Below are 7266 nucleotides of genomic sequence, written 5' to 3' on the forward strand. Positions count from 1 at the left end.
CCTCCTACTTACACTCCCTGCCTGGATGTCCTACCTATACCTCTTTCATCACTATTGGCCATTCAGCTTTTTATTAGACCAATTAGGCGTCTTGGGCAGGCAAAGTAAAACAGCAAAACATCCTTATACAATTAATCAAATGCAACACATCTTTACATAGTTAAACAAATGCCACTCATCTTTACATAGTTAAACAAATATTCTGCAACAGAGCACACAAAAAAATGGGAATATATTTGTCAAAGACAGGGGGAATGGTCATTTTGACTTATAATTTCTTGATTTTTGAATGGTCTTGAGGTATTGTTGATTTACTTAATTTTCAGTTGGATAAAGGGACCCACATTTCAGAAAAGATTCAGACCAGACAAACAGGTTTAAAAGTAGTAAGTTTAATAAAATTAATAATAAAAATGAGCTATATGCCCCCTCCCACCACCATGGTTTTGCCATCAGAATGCATGTGTGAAAACCACTAATTTTAAGCCAAAAATGGGAAAGGAAATGACTTATATCAACATTGTCATCATTAGGCACATAGATTCTTCCAAATCCATCATGACCAGCCATCTTAGCTACAAATGTGGTTAAATCGGCAAAGGAGCCATCAAGAAGTTGAAAGGGAGGCTACTAAGATGAACAAAGGCTTCTTCAAGCATGTCTGGGTCTTGAACAAACTGAAAGCTGAGTGTGAGTGTGGTTTAACTATTGACATCTCCCTATGGAAATTTGAGACCAGAAAATCTATGTGACTATCATTGATGCTCTAGGACACAGAGACTTCATGAAAAACATTATTACAGGCCCAGCTCAGACTGATGGTGCTGTTTGGGTTGTTGCTGCTGATGTTGGTGAACTTGAAGCTGGTATCTCCAAGATGGGCAGACCTGTGAGCATGCCCTTCTGGCTTACACTCTGGGTGTGAACCAGCAACTTATTGGTGCCAACAAACTGGATTCCAGCAAGCCACTGGATAGCCAGAAGAGATAGGAGGGATCTGTTAAGGAAGTCAGCACCTACATTAAGGACATTGGCTACAGCCCTGACACAGGTGCATTTGTGCCAATTCCTGATTGGAAAGGTGACAGCGTGCTGGAGTCAAGGGCTAATACACCATGGTTTAAGAGATGGGAAGTCACCTGAAAAGATGGCAGTGCTGGTGGAACCATACTGCCAGAAGCTCTGTGTTGTATGCTGCCAATAACTCATTCAACTAAAAAGGCCCTGTCACCGCGCCTCTAGGATGTCTATGAAATTGATGGTATTGGTACTGACCCTGTGAGTGGAGTGGACACTGGTGTTCTCAAACCTGGCATGGTGGTTATTTTTGCTCCAGTCAATGTCACCACAGAAGTAAAGACTGTTGAGATGCATCCTGAAGCTTTGGGTGAAGCTCTTCCTTGCTGTGGATATTGTTCTGTATAAATAAAACACTGATTGGCCAGTGGCCAGGCAGGAAGTAGGCTGGACAAGGAGAGGAGAATTCCGGCAAGTGGAAGGCTGAGTGAGGGAGACACTGCCAGCCACCATGATAAGTAGCATGTGAAGATGCCGGTAAGCCATGAGCTATGTGACAAGGTATAGATTTATAGAAATGGATTAATATAAGATATAAGAACAGTTAGCAAGAAGCCTGCCACGGCCACACAGTCTGTAAGCAATACAAGTCTCTGTGTTTACTGCTGCAGAACTGGCGGGTTAGAGAGATTTGTCCTGACTGTGGGCCAGGCAGGACCAGAAAAACTCTAGCTACACTTCCTGGGGATAATGTAGCCTTTGATGTGAAGAATGTGTCTGTCAAAGATGTTAGTCATGACAACATTGCTGGTTATAGCAAAAATGAACCGCTCCTCGAAGCAGCTGGCTTCACTGCTCAGGTGATTGTCCTAAGCCATCTAGGTCAAATTAACGCTGGTTATGCCATTGTACTGGACTGTCACACAGCTCATAGAGTTTGTAAGGCTGCTGAGCTTAAAAGAAAATATTGGACACATTCTGGTACGAAGCTGGAAGCTGTCTCTAAATCCTTGAAACCGGGGTGTGCGTGTGTGTGTGTGTGTGTGTGTGTGTGTGTGTGTGTGTGTGTGTCTGCTCATTACTGATATGGTCCCAGGCAAGCCTAGGTTTTGAGAATTCTTTAACTTTCCTCCACCGGGTCATTTTGCTGCTCATGATATGAGACAGACAGTGGCTGTGGGTGTCATCAAAGCTGTGGACAAGAAGGCTGCTGGAGTTGGCAAAGCTGCTAGGTCTGCCCAGAAAACATAGAAGGTTAAATGAATATACTAGCCCCTAACAACTGCCATCCCCAGTCTTCATCAGTGGTGGAAGAGTGGTCTTAGAACTGTTTGTCTCAACTGGCCATCTGAGTTTAATAGTAAAAGACTGGTTAATGATAACAGTTCATCATAACATCTTCAGGAGGAAAGGAGACTGTTTTGTGGACCATTTTGTGTATGTGTGGCAGTTTTAAGCTACTGGTTTTCAAAACCAGTACTTTTTAATTGAAACAACTTGACCAAAAATCTGTAACAGAATTTTGAGACACATTAAACAAGTTTAATGGAAAAAACAAAAACAAGGAAGTGGTGATGTATTCATTATCTCTTTCCTCATAGCTGTCCTAAGCGGCAGACATCCCTACTTGTGAATGTGAATGTTGAGGTTTAGTAGACTTAATGAATGGCTCAGCTCTACAGCCTGTTGTTTGCAGCAAAATCTAGGGTCGAGCTTAGATGGTCTTACTCCGCAGTGTACATGCCACCTAGAAGGTCATTGAAGGCATGAAAGTAGGGGATGTCTAAAAGTTTCTAGATTGTAAGGTGGTAAGAGGGCCAGGCACAAAGCCTGGAATCCCCTAATACTAAATGGCAGGCAAAGGATAAAAGAACTCAGGAAGGACATGAGAGTACATAGTCGTTTAAATAGAAATAGAATCTTTGTTAAAATAAAAGAACAAGTAAACAATAGTAAACCCAATTCTTCTTAGATGTATATCTTTGCCAATTTAAGCTGATAGAGAAAAATAATTTAGGTAATCTATGAGCATCAGAAATTCATTTATCACAATTCTGGGGCTAGAAAATCCAAGATCAAGGGCAAATTCATTATTTGAGAAGGCTCTGTTCTATGTACATGATTTCATTATCCCCCTCTGTCCCTCCCTCTTCCCCTCGTTCCTTCTTGCTCCCACCTCCGATGTGCTGGGATTATAAGCATCCATCACCATTCCTGGCTGCATCGTGACATCTTCTTGATCCTCCCACAGCAAAGGAACAAACAAGCCACTTTTCTAAGAGGCCTCTTTTATAAGGACTCAGCCAAACTAACTAGATTTATGAGGGCAGGGACCTCAAAACCTAATCATTTTCCCAAAGACCACATCTCTTAATGCTATCACATTGGAGATTAAGTTTCAACATACAGATATATCTCTCTCTCTCTTCTCTCTCTCTCTCTCTCTCTCTCTCTCTCTCTCTCTCTCTCTCTCTCTCTGTGTGTGTGAGTGAGTGTGTGTGTGTGTGTGTGTGTGTGTGTGTGTATGGCAGGAAGGAATGGTGGATACAAACATCCAGACCTCAGCAGGGGTCATGATGTCATTGGGAGCACAGTGGGTCTTTAATGGGATGGTAGAAATAGATGACAGATTTCAACACTTTGGGGGGTATGGCTGTGCAAGGAAGAAGAGACAGGAAGTAGAGATCACTCCTTTGAGAAGTTTCCTTCCAAGAAGAGACCAGGTACATGCATGGGAGTTGGCTGAGATATGAAATCAATCAGGGCTTTTCAATTTTTTTAAGGGTGGGTTTTTAAGTGATGAGTTCTATAATGATAGAACCACATATTATTAACATTAACTGGTCAGTAAAAGGGAAATTGAAAATAGAGTAGCGAGGTCATATTGTCATAAGAGTCCTGGAAAAGGGAGAAGGGATCTACAAAGGAGACTCAGCTATACTTAGGATAAAGAGCTGTGGTTGTTTTTATTTATTTGTTGGTTTGTTTTTTCATTGTCATAGGAAGGAAGAAGAAAATGGCAAGGGGAAAATTGAGTGAGGAAGCTCATTGAATTAGTTTAGAAAATCAATGGAGCTCTTGTCTGATTTCATTTTTTCTATGAGGTAGGAGGGGAAACAGTTTTCAGACTGTGAGGGGAAGATGCTTCCAGGGTAGAAACATCATAGAGGTGGAAAATATCCCTTCCATGGCATGGGATAGAAGGCGTGACTAAATAAAGTGTCTGTAGGTATTATGAGGTCCAAGATGTCAATGGTGGTTACCGAGCATCCTGCATCTGTGCTGTGTAGGTTTGCAAGCACAGCCCCATGCTCAGACTGTAGGAAAGGCAAATGGTTAGGTTGAATTGGAATTCCAGCATGATTGGTCACACCACACTCATCACTTTCATCATTTTAAATAGAATCCCAATTGTGATTAACATCTCTCTTTATATTAGATATGTCCCTTTGGAAGGGTGGCTCATTAGAGAAGATGATCCTGGTCAAGCTAAGTCAATCCCTTACCAATGATCGTGACATGCATAAGTACATGATGTAACTCCAGGAAACAAGAGGGTTTCCTTAGACATGGACATATTCCCTTGACACTGGCGTGATAGATGTTTGATTTCTATCTGGGAATGAGGTTCCGCTTGCTAGTGATGTTTATGAACTAGCCTAAAGTGAAGGAGACATATGAGGATACCATTATGAGAAAGACAGTAGTTACCGATTAATAATATAATTGTGCCAGAGCCCTACTTATTACATGGGATAACCACATTTCCTTACCGTTTATTGAGCAACAGAGGAAAAATGTGACACAAAAGCCATTGTGGGTACTAACTAAATCCTGTTTGAGGTGGTAGACTCTGCAATATAAGGTGGAAAGGAAAAGAAATAGCTGAAGTATGATGATAGGAGATAGACTATACATCAGAAGCTAATACACTCTTGGCTTGAAAGACCCAAAGAAGTCAAAGAAGCAATGTCTTGGGAACAACAGAGTTATGAAGATGGAGAAAAGAGAGGGGGATGGAAGTGGACTCGTTCAGATAATTCTAGAGTTTTGTAATGTTTTCCTTTGTGGGTCTAATCGACTCTCTCAGCAACTGAGTCCTCCCACAAAGAAATTATTAGAGGATCCTGTCAGTAGATGGGGGAGAGTCAGGAGCCCTATTGTCTCCCAGGTGTTTTTCAAATAAGAAAAAAGAATGGCATGTTCCTGAGAACATTTGTGAGGAGAGTTGCTTCATTAGGGAGCTGCAAATTGTATTTTTCAACCCAAAGTCCATGTCAGTTGGAGAAGATGGTAATTAGCAAGGAACACTTGGTTCATTTTTACACATGGAATAGCCTACATTTGATTAACAGACAGTGCAACACAGGGTAGTTTCTGTGAAATAGACCATTTTATGTGGGGCATTTACTTTTAATGGAAAAATTTGTGCTATGATATTCATAGTCTAACTGCCTGACTGCTCCTGCCTTCCCCATTCTTTTCATTGATGCCATTTTTATAACAGGTTATTCTTTCAGAAACAATGTCCAATGTTTTATTCATACTCCATGTGAAGTGATGAATATTGGGCTCAGAGGGAAGTTGTGCTGTATTTTTGAGTGGGCCCTTGGATTGTTCATTCTGACACACACATCAGACATGCCAATCCTCCTGTTCTAGAAATCTCCTTGTAATTGGCAGGTCTTACACCCCGCTTCTTAGTGAGTTTTTTTGAGTTGTAAGATTGATAAATAGGACAAGTAATTTACACAGACAAAAATCAGTCAGCACACTCTCATGACTCTCTGGCATTTCCCCAGATTAATGTTGCAAAGGCCTTCTTTCTTTTAAATTGTCTTTATTTATTTATTTATTTATTTATTTATTTATTTATTTATTTATTTATTTATTTATTTATTTATTTTTAAAAACTCCTGGATGATCTGTACCTTGACTATCTAAAACCCTCCCCGTGGTACGTAGTGTGCTCAATGCTTTTGGTCATCTCCTTCTTCAGCAAGTCAGTGACCTGGCAATCAAGAAACAAAGATGGTATTTTGGCTCATCTCCTCCAGGTGAAAATCTTCTTAGAGCTATCTTCCCTAGGGTGGGAACCCTTAGCAAGTGCATTTCTGGAGACAGGAATGCCTGAGCTCTAAGGGTTGCACTACCTGAAACCAAACACAAGGCAGTGTGATGAACACTTGGGTTTAGGGTGATAATCTGATGCTTTTTCCTTCCTTCCATAACCAACTTGACTTAATATGTTCTAAGCACAGATGGTTCTTTCCCAGAGCAGATGTTTTCTACTTTTAAAAGGCCCAATTTTGTGTGTACATGATTTAGAAGATACAAGTCAGAGTCAGCAAAGGTATGCTGCATTAACAGCTAACTTGAGAAAACACACAATTATTTCACAGTTAGTTGTTACTGTGCAGTGTGTCTCTAGACCCAAGTGATAGAAACTCTAATATTATACATAAACTCAGTATTACACATTGCTATGATCACCCAGCTGGGGAGGGAAATGAGATGAATCATAGGATTGCTCTTTTCACTGGCCAGACAAATACTCTTGGCCTCCCCCAAATTCAAAAACAGACAGGAAAGTGCAAGTCCTTATGTGCCTCAAAGGCAGCAAGTCCAAAACATGTACTAAGCAGAACGGATAACCTTTTTCAGAGACAACACAAATTAACCACTGAAGAAGATTTGAGAAAGTAGAAAGAGAGGAAAAACCAACTGTTTTAGTCTGCTTGGGATTCCACAATGAAAATCCATATTCTGTATGGTTTAAATAGTATGAATGTCTTTTGACACAATTCTGGAGGTTAGGGAGTCCAAGTTCAGTGTACCACCTATTCAATTCCTGGCTTGCGGATGACTATGTTTTCATTCTTCTGACTTGGCCTTTTATTGGTAATGCACACAGAGAAAGAAATGAAGCTATCTGTGTGTCCTTATATAGTGACACGAGCCTTCATACAGGGTCCCTACACTTATAAATACATTAAGATTTGATTTCCTCTTTAGGGCCCTACATTACTGTCCTCATCACTGTGACAAAAAAATCTCTGACAAAAGCCATTTACAGACGGAATTCATTTTGGCTCCTAATTTCATAGGTCATAGTCCATCATGGCGGCGAAGCTGTAGTGATGTGAGCAGCTCCATTACTGGCTGGAGTGTACATATTAGCAAAATGTAGAGAGGAGACCTTGGGTGAGAACCACGAGTAGATGTAGCTGTTGAAGGCATGCCCCTAGC

At 40.8% G+C, this 7266-nt stretch overlaps 1 pseudogene; it reads left to right on the top strand.

The window, feature by feature from the left end:
* Positions 1-492: 492 nt before the first annotated feature.
* On the top strand, positions 493-2268 carry LOC102917813 (elongation factor 1-alpha 1 pseudogene; annotated as a pseudogene).
* The last annotated feature ends 4998 nt before the right edge of the window (positions 2269-7266 follow it).

The sequence above is a fragment of the Peromyscus maniculatus genome, chromosome 13, assembly GCF_049852395.1.
Source record: "Peromyscus maniculatus bairdii isolate BWxNUB_F1_BW_parent chromosome 13, HU_Pman_BW_mat_3.1, whole genome shotgun sequence".
In the NCBI taxonomy this organism is placed as follows: domain Eukaryota; kingdom Metazoa; phylum Chordata; class Mammalia; order Rodentia; family Cricetidae; genus Peromyscus; species Peromyscus maniculatus.